Raw genomic sequence first — 21,351 nt, forward strand, 5'->3', positions numbered from 1 at the left:
GCTGTATTAAATGTGTTATAAAACTGCTAAATGTTATCTCTGCCCCAGGGCTAAATGAATTGCACGTGCACCTTCATATTTAAAAAAATAACAATAATAAACAAAATATATATAAATATATATAGAGAGATATATTCAGTAAGTCATTTACAGTAATAGCCTTCGAGCCCGGGGTCGTTCCCTGCGTGGCTCCATAGAGGGCGCTGTGTCCCTCTGAGTGGTTTCAGGCCCACGGCTGCTGTCGGAGCAAATTGGCGCCATTTTGAAGATAGGAGGGGGGAAGAGAGCTGCAAGAGACAGAGAGAGAGGATACAATTCATTGCAATTCATTAAAAAAACAAAACAAGGTAGGAACGATCACAAGCAAACGTTATTCGTGTGGAATTCGGAGTTCATTTCGTGGGCGTTGATTTTTTTTGTTTGTTTTCTTGTTTGGAGGTACATTTGTCTGGATCTGTCCAGTTAAAAGTGGGACAAATCCGACGGAGCTGTCCGTGTTCCCCGTATCGGGGCTGGCGGTGTCCGCCTTGCCGCTGTTCTTACACCGGGGGGGGGGGGGGGGGGCAAGTTCAGCTACCAGTATTTATATATGTTTTATTATAAATGTATCACTAGCAACGGGGTTGTAGATGGCTATGAAATGAATATATGTGCACGGTTGATTTTTAATGTTCTCCACAAAATACAATTGATAGTAGCAAATGCAGGATTTGCGTGTTAATTCAATACTATTTTGTATTTGCTAGTTTACTAGCTACAGTAGACTAACATGCAATTCAGTCAACTAGTGGCCTTGGCTGTGCCATAACAATACGCACAAGCCAGCCGTATGAATGCGACTGCATGTAGCTAACGGGGCTAGTTAGCCAGGCTAACTACATATGGCATACCTCGTGTCCATGTTGAAAATATTAGCTACTGCTCAGGCTGCTCTTTTTTTTATCTGTGTGTGTGTGTGAATTAACTAGCGTTAACTAGTTAGCGTAGGATATTTTCAGTTGTGTACGGTGGCTGAAGTTGGATAAGGGAAGTGAATTGTGTACTGTAACGCTAGCCTGGGTTAGCGAGCGAGCTAAAGGAAAAAGTCGCATGATTTGATTCGGATAATTCAGACTTTCCCCTCCGTGTTGGTTAGCTAGTAAGATGTGTCAATGAGGTAAAGTCTTTGCCAAATGGCCAATGTTTCCAACCATCCTTTTATGTGAACACATAAAATATGGTCATATTTAGTTGTTGTTGTTGTTGTCCCCCTTTACATACATCTTTCTTTGCTTTGTCAACAACACAGTTCTCCCTGTTAACTTCGTGCTGTATTGATTGAACTAACGCACATGATTGCACAACCATTACGTTTCTCCCACATGCTTGTCTAAAAAAAACCTTTGAAAAATGTGCAAATGGATGAATTGGCTTTTGACTCAAGGTCTCTAGTTATCTTAGAAGGTCCATTGCAAGCTGTTTTAAAAAAAAATCTCGATATCAAATCATTTCTGGGTAACAATTAGGTATCTGACTGTGATTGTTTTCGATCCAAATGAAATAAAAAATGGCTTCTTAGCAAAGAGCAATTTCTCAAGTAAGAATTTATCTAGGACTGTCTGGGAGTGGTCTGGGTGGAGAGGGGAAACGGAAAACTCGCTGTTATTGGCAGAGAGGTTTGGAACTGTTTCTTATTGGTCTATTAAAGATGCATTGTGAAAATAAAAAAAACTCATTTCAGACCGTAGTTTTGAAGGTGGTGCTGGCAAGCCTATTGTGGTCCTCGCTTTTTGTGTACTACATCATCCATTTTTGTATACGTTTTTTGTGTACTACGTCATCCATTTTTGTATACGTTTTTTTGTGTACTACATCATCCATTTTCATATATATGTTTTTTGCAACTCATTTTTTGCTATTTGTATTATATGGTATGAATCCAAATCGTTCTCTCTCTTATTTATATATATATATATATATATATATATATATATATATTACAAAATGATTGTGCTTAAGATCCTGGAGTGAATCTCACTAATTTGCCCAGACCAGAACAAGTTTAAAAATCAAGGCTGTCTTTTCAAAAAGCTCTTTATACTAAAAAAAAGTCCATTATCATTTTCACAATATTATTGTTACCTCAGTGTGTTATATTTATATATAACACAGGAAAGTCTAATTTTTGACAGCATTGGACTTGTTAATAAGAAATGCACACCTTCACCTAGCTATTAAAAATATTGCCTAGTCAGACCATTACTCTGTTCCTGTTTGGCGTACAGAAGATTTGACCAAGCTTAACTTGTCCACACTTCCTCAGATTGTTCTAATAGTCACCTGTACAGGGTTGCAGGTGTGATTACAGTGAACATAAGTAAGTGTCCATTGGGGTGGGGGCAGACTGTTGAAAAAACATGAGGGGGGTGGGGGAGCAGCAGCATGACTGTTGAGGGGAGGGGGTGATCATGGGGGAGCAGCAGCATGACTGTTGAGGGGGAGGGGGTGATCATGGGGGGAGGCATTAGCATGACTGTTGAGGGGGGTGGGGGTGATCATGGGGGGAGCAGCAGCATGACTGTTGAGGGGTGATCATGGGGGAGGCATTAGCATGACTGTTGAGGGGAGGGGGTGATCATGGGGGGGGAGCAGCAGCATGACTGTTGAGGGGAGGGGGTGATCATGGGGGAGCAGCAGCATGACTGTTGAGGGGAGGGTGACCATGGGGGAGCAGCAGCATGACTGTTGAGGGGGGAGGGGGTGATCATTGGGGGAGCAGCAGCATGACTGTTGACCATGGGGGAGCAGCAGCATGGGGAGGCAGTAGCATGACTTGAGGGAGGGGGTGACCATGGGGGGAGCAGTAGCATGACTGTTGAGGGGAGGGGTGATCATGGGGGGGAGCAGCAGCATGACTGTTGAGGGAGGGGGTGACCATGGGGGGAGCAGCAGCATGACTGTTGAGGGGGAGGGTGACCATGGGGGGAGCAGTAGCATGACTGTTGAGGGAGGGTGACCATGGGGGGAGCAGTAGCATGACTGTTGAGGGGGAGGGGGTGATCATTGGGGGAGCAGCAGCATGACTGTTGAGGGGGGGTGGGGGGGGGGTGATCATGTTGGGGAGGGGGGTGATCAGGCAGTAGCATGACTGTTGAGGGAGGGTGACCATGACTGGGGGGAGCAGTAGCATGACTGTTGAGGGAGGGTGACCATGGGGGGAGCAGTAGCATGACTGTTGAGGGAGGGGGACCATGGGGGGAGCAGTAGCATGACTTGAGGGGGGGTGGGGGAATTGACCATGGGGGAGCAGTAGCATGACTGTTGTGAGGGGGGGGGTGACCATGGGGGAAGCAGTAGCATGACTGTTGAGGGGGGGGGGTGTGTGACCATGGGGGAAGCAGTAGCATGACTGTTGAGGGGGAATGACCATGGGGGAAGCAGCAGTGTGACTGTTGAGGGGGGGGGGGAATGACCGTGGGGGGAGCAGCAGCATAACTGTTGAGGGGGATGACCGTGAGGGGGGGGGAGCAGCAGCATGACTGTTGAGGGGGTGACCATGTTGGGGAGCAGCAGCATGACTGTTGAGGGGGGATGACCGTGGGGTGGAGCAGCAGCATGACTGTTGAGGGGGGGAATGACCGTGGGGGGGAGCAGCAGCATGACTGTTGGGGGGGGGGTGACCGTTTAGTGAAAACATGTAATATATGTTTTATATAAATAGCACTACATGCATATAATAACAGTTGTTGTAGTTGTTGTATATAGTGCTGTTTTTGTTTATATATATTTGTTTTTCACTCAATGGTCATTTCTCCCACCCCCTCATTCTTTACTCTGCCTCCACCCCAATATATACACTACTGTTTAAAAGTTTGAGGTCACTTAGAAATATCCTTGTTTTTAAAAGAAAAACACCTTTTTCGTCCATTAAAATAACATAAAATTGATCACAAATACAGTGGAGACATTGTTAATGTTGTAAATGACTATTGTAGCTGGAAACGGCTGATTTTTAATGGAATATCTACATAGGCGTACAGAGGCCCATTATCAGCAACCATCACTCCTGTGTTCCAATGGCACGTTGTGTTAGCTAATCCAAGTTTAGGATTTTAAAAGGCTAATTGATCATTAGAAAACCCTTTTGCAATTATGTTAGCACAGCCGAAAACTCTTGTGCTGATTTAAAGAAGCAATAAAACTGGCCTGCTTTAGACTAGTTGAGTATCTGGAGCATCATCATTTGTGGGTTTGATTACAGGCTCAAAATGGTCAGAAACAAATAACTTTCTTCTGAAAATTGTCAGTTTATTCTTGTTCTGAGAATGGAAGGCAATTTGAAGCTGTTAAGGAGCTTTTTTGGACCTAAACTTGCGGCTCCGGGGGGGGGGGCTTCCCCCTGACACTGCCAGTCTTTACATTTTTGCCAAGATGCTCCTGTACTGTCAGAGTGATTTTTGAAGTGGGGAGAACAGGGCAAGGCTTGGGTGGCTCGGGTCCATGATAATCTTCTTGTCCGTCCAAGTGTTGATGTTGTAGGTGTCCTGTAGGGCAAGCAGTGTGCACCAGTTATGTATTAGAATCCCAATGGTCACAGCTAGTCTTACTGGGGTCCAACAACATAGCGAAAAAGACATTACAGACAAATCCTTAACAATTTTACATACCATTAAAAAACATTAACATGTAGTGTGTGTGCCTCTATCTGTTACACGTACATGACAAGTAGGTCACAGAGGCGTTGTTCCGCGAGGTTTTGCTTTGTTTTTTGAAACTAGGTTTGCTGTTAAATTGTTCCACTGGATGTCATAAGGTGAATGCACCAATTTGTAAGTCACTCTGGATAAGAGCGTCTGCTAAATGACTTAAATGTAAATGTAAATTGCGATTATATAAGATGGAAGGGAGTTCCATATATGGCTCTGTATAATGCTGTATGTTTCTTGAATTTGTTCTTGACCTGGGGGCTGTGAAAAGACCCCTGGTGGGGTAAGTGTGTGGGGACTGAAAAGACCCCTGGTGGGGTAAGTGTGTGGGGACTGAAAAGACCCCTGGTGGGGTGATTTATATCTTCATTTATGTACCGGTTTGGATCTATACTTTACCTTCTGTACCAGTATTTTATTGTTCTCTATGTTAAATGTATTCATTTACAAATTAGTGTAATTCCGGCAGTGGCAACGAATGAGATTTAGTGTCATTCCGGCAGTGGCAACGAATGAGAATGATCTCATTTTGGCGCCCCTACCAACCAGGTGGGAAAACCGATGCGTACTGCGTGAGGATACAAACACACTTAGGAAACAAACACACTTAGGAAACAAACACGGAGAAATCAGTTAGTGGTGGAAAAATACGATGGAGGATGCAAGTAATGGAGTCTTCAAAAAAATGCTCAGCCAATTCCTGCAGCAGGTGAGGAATTAGTGGATTAAAAAGGTGCTCTGTCAGTAGTGTGGACATGGTTTGGTTTTAAGACAACAGACACAGAACAAACAAAAAAACATTATTTGCAAGTTATTTGTAAGCAGACAGTGGCTCTAAAAGGGGGAAACATGAGTAACCTCCTATATCAGTTGGTAGAGCATGGCGCTTGTAACGCCAGGGTAGTGGGTTCGATCCCCGGGACCACCCATACGTAGAATGTATGCACACATGACTGTAAGTCGCTTTGGATAAAAGCGTCTGCTAAATGGCATATATTATTATTATTATTATAAAAAGCTGCCATGTGATTGAATATGGTGAATGTACGAAGAAGCGCAAAACTCCAACATCCACCCCCAGTGCCAGGCCTAAAACAACATCAAGTTTGAACTAAAATACTGGTTGTTAGGTTCTGGCCTTTCTAAGGAGTTTTTCCTAGCCACCGTGCTTCTACACCGGCATTGCTTGCTGTTAGGGATTTTAGGCTGGGTTTCTGTACAGCACTTTGTGACATCAGCTGATGTAAGAAGGGCTTTATAAATACATTTGATTGATTGGTTGCGTCATTTCAAAGTGGATCCCGTACGACAAGAAAAGCAAAAGATGGCAGGACATTACCGATTCAAAAACGTTGGATCCCCGGTATGTACTGCCTAGCCGAAAATACTTTAGCGGGACAGTCTTACCAAATAAGTACACTGAATGCCATGAAAGAGTGAAGAGGGAGATTGAAAACATGATCCACGTTGCCAGCACAAAGTACCTATGGTCAAGCCCAACATCCGAACCTTACATTAGGCTAACTGTGCATTTTATAACCGATGCCTGGGAGCTGAAGAGAAGATATTTGCAAACAGCCTGGGAGCTGAAGAGAAGATATTTGCAAACAGCCTGGGAGCTGAAGAGAAGATATTTGCAAACAGCCTGGGAGCTGAAGAGCCTGGGAGCTGAAGAGAAGATATTTGCAAACAGCCTGGGAGCTGAAGAGCCTGGGAGCTGAAGAGAAGATATTTGCAAACAGCCTGGGAGCTGAAGAGAAGATATTTGCAAACAGCCTGGGAGCTGAAGAGCCTGGGAGCTGAAGAGCCTGGGAGCTGAAGAGCCTGGGAGCTGAAGAGCCTGGGAGCTGAAGAGAATATGTTTGCAAACAGCCTGGGAGCTGAAGAGCCTGGGAGCTGAAGAGAAGAATTTGCAAACAGGGGACTGAATGAAGAGCCAGCTGAAGTGTGTTTTGCAAACAGCCTGGGAGCTGAAGAGAAGATAATTTGCAAACAGCCTGGGAGCTGAACAGCTGGACAAGACTGCAGTGTTTGCAAAGAGTCATGGGAGCTGAACAGCTGGACAAGACTGGAGTGAAGAGTCATGGAGCTGAACAGCTGGACAAGACTGCAGTGTTTTAAGAGTCATGGGGTGCTGAACAGCTGGACAAGACTGCAGTGTTTTAAGAGTCATGGAGCTGAACAGCTGGACAAGACTGCAGTGTTTTAAGAAGAACAATGGTGCTGAACAAGCTGACAAGACTGCTAAGTGTTTTAAGAGTCATGGAGCTGAACAGCTGGACAAGACTGCAGTGTTTTAAGAGTCATGGTGCTGAACAGCTGGACAAGACTGCAGTGTTTTAAGAGTCATGGAGCTGAACAGCTGGACAAGACTGCAGTGTTTTAAGAGTCATGGAGCTGAACAGCTGGACAAGACTGCAGTGTTTTAAGAGTCATGGAGCTGAACAGCTGGACAAGACTGCAGTGTTTTAAGAGTCATGGAGCTGAACAGCTGGACAAGACTGCAGTGTTTTAAGAGTCATGGAGCTGAACAGCTGGACAAGACTGCAGTGTTTTAAGAGTCATGGTGCTGAACAGCTGGACAAGACTGCAGTGTTTTAAGAGTCATGGAGCTGAACAGCTGGACAAGACTGCAGTGTTTTAAGAGTCATGGAGCTGAACAGCTGGACAAGACTGCAGTGTTTTAAGAGTCATGGAGCTGAACAGCTGGACAAGACTGCAGTGTTTTAAGAGTCATGGAGCTGAACAGCTGGACAAGACTGCAGTGTTTTAAGAGTCATGGAGCTGAACAGCTGGACAAGACTGCAGTGTTTTAAGAGTCATGGAGCTGAACAGCTGGACAAGACTGCAGTGTTTTAAGAGTCATGGAGCTGAACAGCTGGACAAGACTGCAGTGTTTTAAGAGTCATGGAGCTGAACAGCTGGACAAGACTGCAGTGTTTTAAGAGTCATGGTGCTGAACAGCTGGACAAGACTGCAGTGTTTTAAGAGTCATGGAGCTGAACAGCTGGACAAGACTGCAGTGTTTTGGTCACCGTCTTCATCGGTAAGTTTAAATAATCGGCAAAATATTTTTTTTGCAAATATGCAGCTACTGTTATAAACTATCAGGATGTTAGTCATTGATGAGATATTAATGTAACTATCTAGCCTAGCATTGCTGGCCAATTGTTGGATTCAAAACTGGAGTGTTCATCACATGAATTAAACTATATTTATTTTACTGTATATAATGTATGTAGATCAATCCATTTAAATCACAGTTACTGTAATGAAACTTTATACCCAATAATGCAAACGGTTAAATCAAATTTCATGTGATATTTGTGTGTTTATGTATTATCTAGTTGTTTACGTTTTGGTTCTCGTTTCTATTCTGTCATTTAAATATAAGGAGGGGAAAAAAGCTGAGTTAATATTGTCAATTGTTTTGTTGGTATTTTTACAGAGAGAAGTGTTAAAGATCCCAGGATTGACCAGTTGTTGTCTGCAAGAGAGTAGTCAGCGCCTTTTCTATGGTCTATGAAAACTGCACACACTGATGAACTTGAACTTGACTTGCCTGACCACTCACTTGTCATTGAAACTCCATCTTGTGACGTGAGCCCCACCTGGTTGATCCAGAGAGTGCTTGAACAGGAGAAGGCTGTAACTCAGGTCCTGGCTGCAGACAAGATAATCAGGCACCTTGTGACTACATGGCAGGACAAGTCCTTGAGTCAATCAACAAAGCCCAGGTTCCCCTGCAGGAGTTGTCTGGAGAAGATTGTGTAAGTGACTCCTACATGAACTCCAGCTGTTCAACGTTACTGTTTTGACTCTGGAAGATGACTCACCCTTAACAAAGGACAACAAGAGAGGACCATCCTCTACCCCTATCCTACCACAGATGACCTGTTGGACGTAGCGTCCTTCCCACACCCACGCTTTAAAACCACATGCATCAAGAGCAACAGGGTGGACTACATAAAGACAAAGAGTAGCAGAGCTTCATTAGACTGCTGACAGAGCAGCTGCCATCCATCGCAGATACAGATGAATCACAGGAGCAGAAGCACCAGACCCAGTGGAACCAAAGAAGATTGAGAAGACGCTTGGAAGCTAAAATTTAAATATATATATTTTTTAAAAGGACAAACACCAGCAGATTCCCTGTCTGACAAAGGTGTCATTTGAAGCTGAGCTGAATAGCTTCCTGCAGACAGTTGATGTTGACAGGTGAGGCAGTTCCCCTGGAGTGGTGGAAGGTCCACGAAGAGCACCTTCCTAAGGTGAGCAAACTGGCCAACAACCTGTGCATTCCTGCCACTAGTTCACCTTCCGAAAGGGTCTTCGGCACTAGTGACAATGTGGTGACATGCCACAGAGCTGCGCTTAAGACAGACACAGTAGATAGGCTTGTTTTGCTTTCCCATGACCTGTGACTTGTGACCTGTGAAACCAATATGATTGTTGGTTCTATACCAGAAGTTAACAACCTGGTTAAATGATAGTGTGACATTTTTGTCATTCATAAGCCCTATTTGAAGCTGTTATCTTTCACTTGAATATTTACGTTATTTAGTTGTAATTCTTGGAAGTTATTCTGTTTGGTAGCATTCAACAGCCTTCGCAATTTGCTCATCATGTGAAATAGTTATTTGTAATGTTATTTATTTTTTTCGAGGTGGTACCATAACATGCCACCGCGAAGTACTGAAGCCATGGACCGTAGACAGGCTTGTTTTCCTTCACCGTAACCGTCTCACTGTGAATATATTCAGTTTTTATTTTCTTTTTGCAACGTTATTTATTAGTGTTCCTGTGTTTTTAGTAAAAGTTTAACCAATAGCACTACTGTTACTTACTGTCAGTGTTGTTTAATGCTGTTACAACAAAAATCAGATTGGATTAAGCTAATGAGTGTTGTTTAATGTTGTTTAATGCTGTCAGATTGGATTAAGCTAATGAAAACCCACTTAGAATTCATTTGTTGTAATCCTTTATATAAGAAATAAAAAACTTTTTTTTTTTTTAAATACTGTAAAAAAAATGTGAAAAATATAGGGGTATGATATTTAAGCCAGATCGTCCCCAGTCCTAGTGTCGGTGCTGTGTGTAAGTTGATTATGCAAATTATTTGGAATTTCCAACATGGTGTCAATTCTTGTTTTTGTAAGAAACCATTAGTCTTTCCTCAACTCTCGGCCAAGAGAGACTGGCATGCCTAGTATTTATATCAGCCCTCTGATTACCATGAAGAGCAAGGCGTGCTGCTCTGTTCTGGGCCAGCTGCAGCCTAACTAGATCGTTCTTTGTAGCACTTGACCATATGACTGGACAATAATCATGATACAACTAGAGCCTGTGGGACTTGCCTTGTGATGTACAAGACCATGGTGCTTGCCTACGGAGCTGTGAGGGGAACAGTACCTCCAGGCTCTGATCAGGCCCTACACCCAAACAAGGGCACTGCGTTCATCCACCTCTGGCCTGCTCGCCTCCCTACCACTGAGGAAGTACAGTTCCCGCTCAGCCCAGTCAAAACTGTTCGCTGCTCTGGCTCCCCAATGGTGGAACAAACTCCCTCATGACGCCAGGACAGCGGAGTCAATCACCACCTTCCGGAGACACCTGAAACCCCACCTCTTTAAGGAATACCTAGGATAGGATAAAGTAATCCTTCTCACCCCCCCCTTAAAAGATTTAGATGCACTATTGTAAAGTGGCTGTTCCACTGGATGTCATAAGGTGAATGCACCAATTTGTAAGTCGCTCTGGATAAGAGCGTCTGCTAAATGACTTAAATGTAAAAATGTAAATGTAAGTGTGGTGTCAAAAAAGCAGAGCGTCTTTATTCATGACAGACGTCTCCCCATCTTTACAACCCCCTAGAATCTATATGTTTTGACCAGGACAGTTTACAACACTAAAAGTAATTTAGTCTCCTCAAATAAAATTTTATTACCGTGAAATGCTTACTTTTACAAGCCCTTAACCAAAAGTGCAGTTCAAGAAATAAGAGTTAAGAAAATATTTAGTGAATAAAGTAACACAGTAGAATGACATAACAGTAACAAGGCTTTATACATGGGTCCCTGGTACCGACTAAATGTTCAGGGGTACAGGTTAGTCGAGGTAATTTGTACATGTAGGTAGGGGTAAAGTGACTATGGGGTACAGGTTAGTCTGGGTAATTTGTACATGTAGGTAGGGGTAAAGTGACTATGGGGGTACAGGTTAGTCTGGGTAATTTGTACATGAAGGTAGGGGTAAAGTGACTATGGGGGTACAGGTTAGTTGAGGTAATTTGTACATGTAGGTAGGGGTAAAGTGACTATGGGGTACAGGTTAGTCTGGGTAATTTGTACATGTAGGTAGGGGTAAAGTGACTATGGGGTACAGGTTAGTCTGGTTAATTTGTACATGTAGGTAGGGGTAAAGTGACTATGGGGTACAGGTTAGTCAGGGTAATTTGTACATGTAAGTCGGGGTAAAGTGACCGCACAGATGATTAAACCGCAAGTAGCAGCAGTGTACATGTAGGTAGGTGTAAATTAACTATGTATATATAATAAACAGAGTAGCAGCAGTGTGCATGTCGGTAGGTGTAAATTAACTATGTATAGATAATAAACAGAGTAGCAGCAGTGTGCATGTCGGTAGGTGTAAATTAACTGTATATATAATAAACAGACTAGCAGCAGTGTACATGTAGGTAGGTGTAAATTAACTATGTATAGATAATAAACAGAGTAGCAGCAGTGTACATGTCGGTAGGTGTAAATTAACTGTATAGATAATAAACAGAGTAGCAGCAGTGTACATGTCGGTAGGTGTAAATTAACTATGTATAGATAATAAACAGAGTAGCAGCAGTGTACATGTCGGTAGGTGTAAATTAACTATGTATAGATAATAAACAGAGTAGCAGCAGTGTAAAACCAAAAGGGGGGGGTCAATGTAATAATCCGGTGGCCATTTGATGAATTGTTCAGCAGTTAAGCTGTTAAGGAGCTTTTTGGACCTGGACTTGGTGCTCCGGTACCGCTTGCCGTGAGGTAGCAGAGAGAACAGTCTATGACTTGGGTGACTGTAGTCTTTGACAATTTGGGCCTTCCTCTGACACAGCCTGGTATAGAGGTCCTGGATGTCAGGAAGCTTGGCCCCAGTGATGTACTGGGTCGTATGCACTACCCCCTGTAGTGCCTTACGGTCAGATACAGAACAGTTGCCATACCAGGCGGTGATGCAAACTGTCAGGATTACTCTCGATGGTGCAGCTGTACAATTTTTGAGGATCTGGGGACCTGTGCCAAATCATTTGTTTCCTGGTGGGGGGAAAGGTGCTGTTGTGCTCTCTTCACGACTGTCTTGATGTGTTTGGACCATGATAGCCACACCATTCATTACCAGATTAACCTGAGGTCTAGAACTAATGGAATGATTTGTACCAAATACAGTGCCCTTAGGTTTAGAGACGTTCAGGACCAGTTTATTACTGGCCACCCATTCCAAAACAGACTGCCATTGGCAGGTCATTGGTAACAATAGAAAAGAGTAGACTCCTCTTGTTTTTAACTCCATATATCCTCATAATAATAATATATGCCATTTAGCAGACGCTTTTATCCAAAGCGACTTACAGTCATGTGTGCATACATTCTACGTATGGGTGGTCCCGGGAATCGAACCCACTACCCTGGCGTTACAAGCGCCATGCTCTACCAACTGAGCTACAGAAGGACCATATCTTTTCAGCTGCAGAGGTCAGAGGTCGTCATCTCCCTAATTGGCCGATGGTCTATTCCCATGCTCCTAACTTCTGCGGTAGTTGAACACGACAAATGAAATTACAAAGGTGTAGTGCAGGCTTTAGTCAAAATCACTTCGGTTACATGAATGTTTCCTAAATGCTATTGTAAACAACCTTTTTGAGTAATCGCCCACAGCTTAGTCTGACACTCAGACATTGTATTGATTACCTAAAAGATCGAGCCTACTGCGAATGAGTGTGGACCTAATTGAACTTGGTCTTAATTCAGGTTTGCTGGCTACTGAGTTGCACGTTTACCCCCGTACCTACATGATATTATTATATTATTATATTATATATTATATTATTTGTGTCGGACTCATTATTTTCCCGCTAATTGCCTTATGGATCAAACATTTGCGTGTAGCTTACTGCCTTGTGCACATTGCTACGCTTATTATGTGAAGAAATAGTTTATCAACATTTTAAGCTAAACCTTCTGATCTGTTGCATCAGGCACTTTTGAATGTTTATTTTTGATGTATCCTAGGCCTACTGGTTGTTTATTTTTGATGTATCCTAGGCCTACTGGTTGTTTATTTTTGATGTATCCTAGGCCTACTGGTTGTTTATTTTTGATGTATCCTAGGCCTACTGGTTGTATGAATTTATGAAGTTGTCCAATAGAATGATAACTGTTCTATTATAGTAGATTGACATAGGCTAGTGATTTTGCTGTTCGTTTACTCGTCTTGCTTGTTGGCTGAGGGAAATGTAAACGTGGTCATCGGAATTTGGTAAGGAGGGATCTCACATCGTTGCTTCCTCGACTTGCAGGTTCTGTTAAGATGAGTTACCATGAACCTTCGTGTGATTTTTATGTCATTTTAATCTCTGTGGGTGGACGCCATAATCAGGTTACGCACCCAATGCATATGGGTCGGTACATTTCTCAAATGTTCAGTAAATTATAATGCTGCCGTTCAAATATCTAGCGCCACATTTTCCTAATGAAAACCTATCTGATATCGTACCACCATGGTCATCTGGCCAGCTAGCTAGCGTAGTAGCGAATATAGTTAGCTAGCTAACACCACAGATGAAAGGGTAAATTATTGTAATATTTCCTAACAGGTCAAATCTGCTTAGCTTATTGCATGCATGTCCGGGCACGTCGACATGTCTTATTATTGGTGAATTATCAGGGTGCCAGGTAGCCTAGTGGTTAGAGCGTTGGACTAGTAACCGGAAGGTTGCAAGATCGAATCCCAGAGCTGACAAGGTACAAATCTCTCATTCTGCCCCTGAACAAGGCAGTTAACCCACTTCCTAGGCTGTCATTGAAAATAAGAATTTGTTCTTAACCTTTCTGGCGCAGGCGTGGCGCTAGCGACCCACCTTCGACAACATCCGGTGAATTTGACATTCAAATTATAGAAATATTTAACATTCATGAAAATACAAGTGTAATACATCAAAAAATAAAGCTTAACTTGTTGTTAATCCAGCCGCAGTGTCAGATTTCAAAAAGGCTTTATGGTGAAAGCAAACCATGTGATTATCTGAGGACAGCGCCCCACATACAAAAGCATGAAAAACATTTTTCAACCAGCAAGGTGCGCCACAAAAGTCAGAAATGGCAATATAATAAATGTCTTACCTTTGAAGATCTTCTTCTGTTGGCACTCCAAAAGGTCCCAGTTACATCACAAATGGTCCTTTTGTTCGATAAAGTCCTTCATTATGTCCCCAGTTTAGTTGGCACGCTTCATTCAATAATCCACTGGTTTCCCTTCTTCAAAATGCATACAAAATGAATCCCAAACGTTACCAATAAACTTCTCAAACAAGTCAAACTACATTTATAATTAAACCTCAGGCACCCTAATACGTAAATAAACAATAACATTTAAGACAGAGAATCGTTATTGTCTTTACCGGAGATAAACAACAAACACGCTCTCATCCACGCGCATGAAAACGCTACAGCCAAAATGGGAGCCACTTAGAAAAACTACAAATTCTAGCTCATTTTTTCAAAAACAAACCTGAAACTCTAAAGACTGTTGACATCTAGTGGAAGCCCTAGGAACTGCAATGTGGGAGGTTTTCGCCTCATAATAAACATGACAGCCATTGGAAACAGTGGTAGCCTGAATTCTTTTTTTGGGGGGTTTGTCCTTGGGTTTTTGCATGCCATACCTGTTCTGTTATACTCACAGACATTATTTTAACAGTTTTAGAAACTAGAGTGTTAGAGTGTTTTCTATCAAAATCGACCAATTATATGCATATCCTAGCTTCTGGGCCTGAATAACAGGCAGTTTACTTTGGGCACGCTTTCATCCAAATGTCAAAATACTGCCCCCTAGCCCAAAGAGGTTATTAACTGACTTGCCTAGTTAAATAAAGTTTTTTTTTTAAATCATTTAAAAAAAAAAACGATTTGGTGAATTAAAACTGAAATGTGTACCTTTTTTGGTGTGACCTGACGACCAAATTCACGTAGAAATGTGAGTTTATTGATTTGTCATTCTCATTGAAAGCAAGTCTAAGAAGGGTTAGATATGTTCTATGTCTTCGGTTTCTATGCTTCCCCTTTAAGTTTAGTTTTTTTGCGTCTTTTGCTTTCAGTTTTGTACACCAGTTTCTAACGGCTGAAAATACAATATTTTAGGATTAATGAAAATATATTTCACACCGGTTTAGATGGTACAATGATTCTCTACACCAGTGTTTCCCAACCCTGGTCCTCCAGTAACCCCAACACTACACAGTTTCCCAACCCTGGTCCTCCAGTAACCCCAACACTACACAGTTTCCCAACCCTGGTCCTCCAGTACCCCCAACACTACACAAGTTTCCCAACCCTGGTCCTCCAGTACCCCCAACAGTACACAGTTTTGTGGTAGCTCTTGACAAACACACCTCATTCAACTCATTGAGGGCCTGATGATTTGTTGACAAGTTGAATCAGGTGTGCTTATCCAGGATTACAATTAAAAATGTATACCGTTGGGGGTACTGGAAGACCAGGGAAACACTGCTCTACTCTAGCCATTGCTCATAAACTGAAATTAGGCAAACTATTAGACTTTTAGCAACCAGGAAATGGTTGGGAGATTTCTGCATATTGTACCTTTTAAACTAATATTTGCAATAGGAGTTTGATTTTGGTCATTGTGTCATTTCATCCATTTTTCAATACGGCATCTGTTTGGATGAATGAGCTGGCTTGGCGCTGCTGATTTTCTCAGCTAGACATTCCTTGGCTTTGTGCGGTGCTCGTGGCTCAGGCGGTGAGTGGTGGTTGCCATAGCAGCAGCTTTGCAATGTAGCAGGACTATCAGGAAAGCCGATAGGGAAGAGCCGATGGACTAGAAAAGGTCAATATCGGCCCGACGTATCGGCTGAGCTGTTTTTATTTACATGTTTATTTAATGTAACATTTATTTTAACTAGTCAAGTCAGTTAAGAACAAATTCCTATTTACAATGACGGCCAACACACCGGTCAAACCCGGACGTCGCTGGACCAATTGTGCGCTGCCCTATGGGACTCCCAATCACGGCCCGGTTGTGATACAGCCAGGAATCGAACCAGAGTGTCTGTAGTGACGCCTCTAGCAATGAGATGCAATGCTTTAGACCTCTGTGCCTCTCAGGAGCCCCGAGTTAAACATAACATTCAACATTTTTATATTTAGATAATAAATTATCAAATTAAATCAGACTTTTTCCTAGTTTGAGTTTTTTAAATCAGTTTCGGTTCCAGGTGGGGTGAAGAAGATGTTTGACAATAAGAACTGCATTCCGAAGTCATATATAGTCATTTATAGGCAAACAAATTAACTTCTACTAGATGATGCATCACGGGGTGAATAAAACTTTATTTAAAAACATTGGAGTTTTTACAGGAACTTAAGTGTTATGGTAATGAGATGTAGTATTTACAGGAATGTGAAAAGTGTTATGGTAATGAGATGTAGTTTTAACAGGAATGTGAAAAGGTCTTATTGTAATGAGATGTAGGTTTTTACAGGAATGTGAAGTGTTATGGTAATGAGATGTAGTTTTTACAGGAACGTGAAAAGTGTTATGGTAATGAGATGTAGGTTTTTACAGTAATGTGAAAAGGTCTTATTGTAATGAGATGTAGTTTTTACAGGAACGTGAAAAGTGTTATGGTAATGAGACCTGTCCACAGACACCGTTTGTACGTAATACATGTTCTAATTTAAGATAAACTTAAAGTAGTATAGCATTTTAATGATTGATAGACAAACCACAGCAACGTCATTTTATAGAGTCATCCAAGAATTCAATCACAATGCATTTCTTTAATGAGAATTTGGGGGTAACAATGTATAATAAAAAAAAACAATCTGGCTAAAATGTATTTAAAATAAGAAACTTAGACCTCTTAATCCTCAGAATTATGCAGATGCATCATGGCTTTGTCACTCAATGTGCTACAGCCGTTTTTAAACTGGTTTCATGGGAATCTCCCATGTACCTTTAGAAGACATTGGTTGTCTTCCAAGTCGGGAATTGAGGAAAACGTTTTGCGACAGAATACACCCCTTGCTGAACACAACCTTGACTTTCCCCCTTTTCAGTTCTCTCTCTCTCTCTCTCTCTCTCTCTCTCTCTCTCTCTCTCTCTCCCTCTCTCTCTCTCTCTCTCTCTCTCTCTCTCTCTCTCTCCCTCTCTCTCCTTTCAGAGCTCTCCCTCTCTCTCTCCTTTCAGAGCTCTCCCTCTCTCTCTCCTTTCAGAGCTCTCCCTCTCTCTCTCCTTTCAGAGCTCTCCCTCTCTCTCTCCTTTCAGAGCTCTCTCCCTCTCCCTCTCCTTTCAGAGCTCTCCCTCTCTCTCCTTTCAGAGCTCTCCCTCTCTCTCTCCTTTCAGAGCTCTCCCTCTCTCCCTCCTTTCACCCATACTCCTGTCTTTCAGTCACCAATCCTCTCTGCCTATCTCTCCCCTCTTGACTGCAGCAATGTAACAGTCTGTCTCTTTGTAATGCATGATGCCCGGCTGCCTTTCCCTCCAGAAGCTCCCTCCAGATAAGCACATTGACTTCACTCACTGGCATCAGTGACTTGCCAAGTTGCCAATTCTCCCTCTACCCCGCCTCTTTCTCTCTCTCTCTCTCTCTCCCTCCTTTCTTCTTCTTTCTTTCTTTCCCCCTCTTTTTTTTGCAGACAGACCCCCCCCACACACACCCCCATCGGTAACCATGGTTATCATTTTTCCAGAGACATGGTTAAGGAAATCTCCACCCCAGAGCTGTATGTTGGTATTGGTTATTATAAGTCCATTGTTGATAGTCCCAAAATATTTTTGCATGTCAGCAATCAAGTTTTAAAGATATATCACTTTCGAAATACAGCCGCTATGATGCATATTGCATCATATGATTTTGCGTTTCACACACACACACACACACACACACACACACACACACACACACACACACACACACACACACACACACACACACACACACACACACACACACACACACACACACACACACACACACACACACACACACACACACACACACACAGACACACGCAGAACTGTAAAATTAGGCACGCGCGCAGAACTGTAACGTTAGAGAGAGAGGGGGAAAGAAAGGGAGACAAAAAGAGGAGGTAGAGTTGACAACTTGGCAAGTCACTGATGCCAGTGAGTGAAGTCAATGTGGATATCTGGTCTAGGTTAGAGGGAGGTTCATGTCTGTTTACTCAGACCCTTGGCTCCTCTCGGAAGAGGAGAGGTAGGGGTGGGAGAAGGGGGAGGTGGGGGGACTGGAAGAGGAGAGGTATGGGTGGGAGAAGGGGGAGGTGGGGGGACGGGAAGAGGAGAGGTGGAGGAGGGGAAGAAGAGGAAGGAAGGGGAGAGTAGAGGGGTGGGAGGGAAAGAGGAGCCGGGGGAGGGAGAGAGAGGAGAGGGGAAGAAGAGAGATATATTGCGGCGATATTGACCTTTTCTAGTCTTGGTTAACGGCCTTTTATCGCTCGACATAGCAAAAACATGCAGATGTACAGTTGAAGTCAGAAGGTTACATACACTTAGGTTGGAGTCATTAAAACTATTTTTTTCAACCACTCCACAAATTTCTTGTTAACTTCACTAGGGTAGGGAGCACTCTTTTCACCTCCGGATGAAAAGCGTGCCCAAAGTAAACTGCCTGCTTCTCAGGCCCAGAAGCTAGGATATGCATATAATTGGTAGATTTAGATAGAAAACACTCCAAAGGTTCCTAAACTGTTATAATAATGTCTGTGAGTATAACAGAACTGATTTGGCAAGAGAAAACCTGAGAAAAATCCATCCAGGAAGTGTTAAAAAAATGTTTGTAGTTTTCTATTGAATGCCATTACAGTATCCATTCACTTGGGACTCAAATTGCACTTCTTCCACTGGATGTCAACAGTCTTTAGAAATTGTTTCAGGCTTGTATTCTGAAAATGAGGGAGTAAGACCTCTCTGAATGAGTGGACACTGTAGTGTCCCAGAGCCTTTTCATTCATAGCGCGAACGAGAGTGCGCCTTTCTTGTTTACCTTTTATATTGATGACGTTATTGTCCGGTTGAAATATTATCGATTTATTTAGGCTAAAAACAACCTGAGGATTGATTGTAAACATCATTTGATATCTTTTTACGAACTTTACGGATACTATTTGGATTTTTCGGCTGCCTGTTGTGACTGCGTTTGAGCCTGTGGATTACTGAACAAAACGTGCAAACAAACCAGAGGTTTTTGGATATAAAGAGGGACTTTATCGAACAAAACAAACATTTATTGAGTAAATGGGAATCTTGTGAGTGCAACCATATGAAGATCATCAAAGGTAAGTGATTAATTGTATTGCTATTTCTGACTTGTGTAACTCCTCTATGTGGCTGGTAACTGTTTGTAATGATTTGTCTGCTGGGCTATAAATAATGAGTATTTCTGTTTTTGAATTTGGCGCTCTGCAATTTCACTGGACGTTGGCCAGGTGGGACGCTACCGTCCAACATCCCCTAGTGAGGTTAACAAACTATAGTTTTGGTAAGTTGGTTACGACATCTACTTTGCATGACACAAGTCATTTTTCCAACAATTGTTTGTTGGAAAACAGCTTGGAAAATTCCAGAAAATGTCATGGCTTTAGAAGCTTCTGATAGGCTAATTGATATCATTTGAGTCAATTGGAGGTGGGCCTGTGGATGTATTTCAAGGCCTACCTTCAAACTCGGTGCCTCTTTGCTTGACATCATGGGAAAATCAAAAGAAATCAGGCAAGACCTTTTGACCTCCACAAGTCTGGTTCATCCTTGGGAGCAATTTCCAAACGCCTGAAGGTACCACGTTCATCTGTACAAACAATAGTACACAAGTATAAATGCCACGAAGCCGTCATACCGCTCAGGAAGGAGACGCGTTCTGTCTCCTAGAGATGAACGTACTTTGGTGTGTAAAGTGCAAATCAATCCCAGAACAACAGCAAAGGACCTTGTGAAGGTACTGGAAGAAACAGGTACAAAAGTATCTATATCCACAGTAAAACAAGTCCTATAGACATAACAAGGAAGAAGCCATTGTTCCAAACTACGGTTTGCAACTGTACATGGGGAAAAAGATTGTACTTTTTGGAGAAATGTCCTCTGTTCTGATGAAGCAAAAATATAACTTTTTGGCCATAATGTCCATCGTTAGGATTGGAGGAGAAAGGGGAGGCTTGCAAGCCGAAGAGCACCATCCCAACCGTGAAACACTGGGTTGGCAGCATCATGTTGTGGGGGTGCTTTGCTGCTGGAGGGGACTGGTGTACTTCACAAAATGGATGGCATCACGAGGTAGGAAAATTATGTGGATATATTGAAGCAACATCTCAACACATCAGTCAGGAAGTTAAAGCTTGGTCGCAAATGTGTCTTCCAAATGGACAATGGCCCCAAGCATACTTCCAAAATGGGGGGAAATGGCTTAAGGACAACGAAGTCAAGGTATTGGAGTGGCCATCACAAAGCCCTGACCTCAATCCTATAGAACATTTGTGGGCAGAACTGAAAAGGCGTGTGCGAGCAAGGAGGCCTACAAACCTGACTCAGTTACACCAGCTCTGTCAGGAGGAATGGGCCAAAATTCACCCAACTTATTGTGGGAAGTTTGTGGAAGGCTACCGAAACGTTTGACCCACGTTAAACAATTTAAAGGCAATGCTAACAAATACTAATTGAGTGTATGTAAACTTCTGACCCACTGGAAATATATCATTCTCTCTAGTATTTTTCAGACATTTCACATTCTTAAAATAGAGTGATGATCCTAACTGACCTAAAAACAGGGCATTTTTACTAGAATTAAATGTCAATAATTGTGAAAAACTGAGTTGAAATGTATTTGGCTAAGGTGTATGTAAACTTTCGACTTCAACTGTAGGTCTGTAGACTCTACACCATCGATCTTATCTCCAAACTGTGGACAGATTTTTAGTCATTCAGACAGAACATGCATCGTCGTTTCATCTTTGTTCCTGTGTCCGCTCTCCTTGTTAGATATTATTATTATATTATATTATTTATGGTTTGGTAGGAAATGTTACCACCTTTGATCTAGCTCTAATAGTAGCAGTAAACTGCACCAAGTGATATGAGCAGAAGTGAAAGTGAGCAGAGTTAGAGCCTTGCTCTATCCAATCGTAGCAGTAGGATCAAGTTACAACCCCCACCCATTTCTTGACAGATGGTTAAACTAGCCAATCAAATGTCGTCCTGGCAGCTGAGTTGTTTAGAGATTCATCCTGACATCAGAATGAAAAATCTTTAAAATCCTGATCATCGAAATTGACAAATAAAATACTAGTTTCATAAGCATCTGTGATCACAAGTCGTGACGTTACGTTGGACCCATTGTGCATTGAATAGATGTTATTTT

The 21,351-nt window shown here is 42.4% G+C and overlaps 1 protein-coding gene across 1 annotated transcript in view; it reads left to right on the forward strand.

Annotated features, from left to right (window-relative positions):
- The first annotated feature begins 245 nt into the window (after positions 1-245).
- pds5b (PDS5 cohesin associated factor B) overlaps positions 246-21,351 on the forward strand; it is a 101,565-nt gene continuing 80,459 nt past the window's right edge. Inside the window, exon 1 of the mRNA XM_046316885.1 lies at positions 246-347. The gene's annotated coding sequence lies outside the window, so the exon portion shown is untranslated. The remainder of the gene's footprint in view (positions 348-21,351) is intronic.

This window comes from Oncorhynchus gorbuscha, linkage group LG20 (genome assembly GCF_021184085.1).
Source record: "Oncorhynchus gorbuscha isolate QuinsamMale2020 ecotype Even-year linkage group LG20, OgorEven_v1.0, whole genome shotgun sequence".
In the NCBI taxonomy this organism is placed as follows: Eukaryota; Metazoa; Chordata; class Actinopteri; order Salmoniformes; family Salmonidae; genus Oncorhynchus; species Oncorhynchus gorbuscha.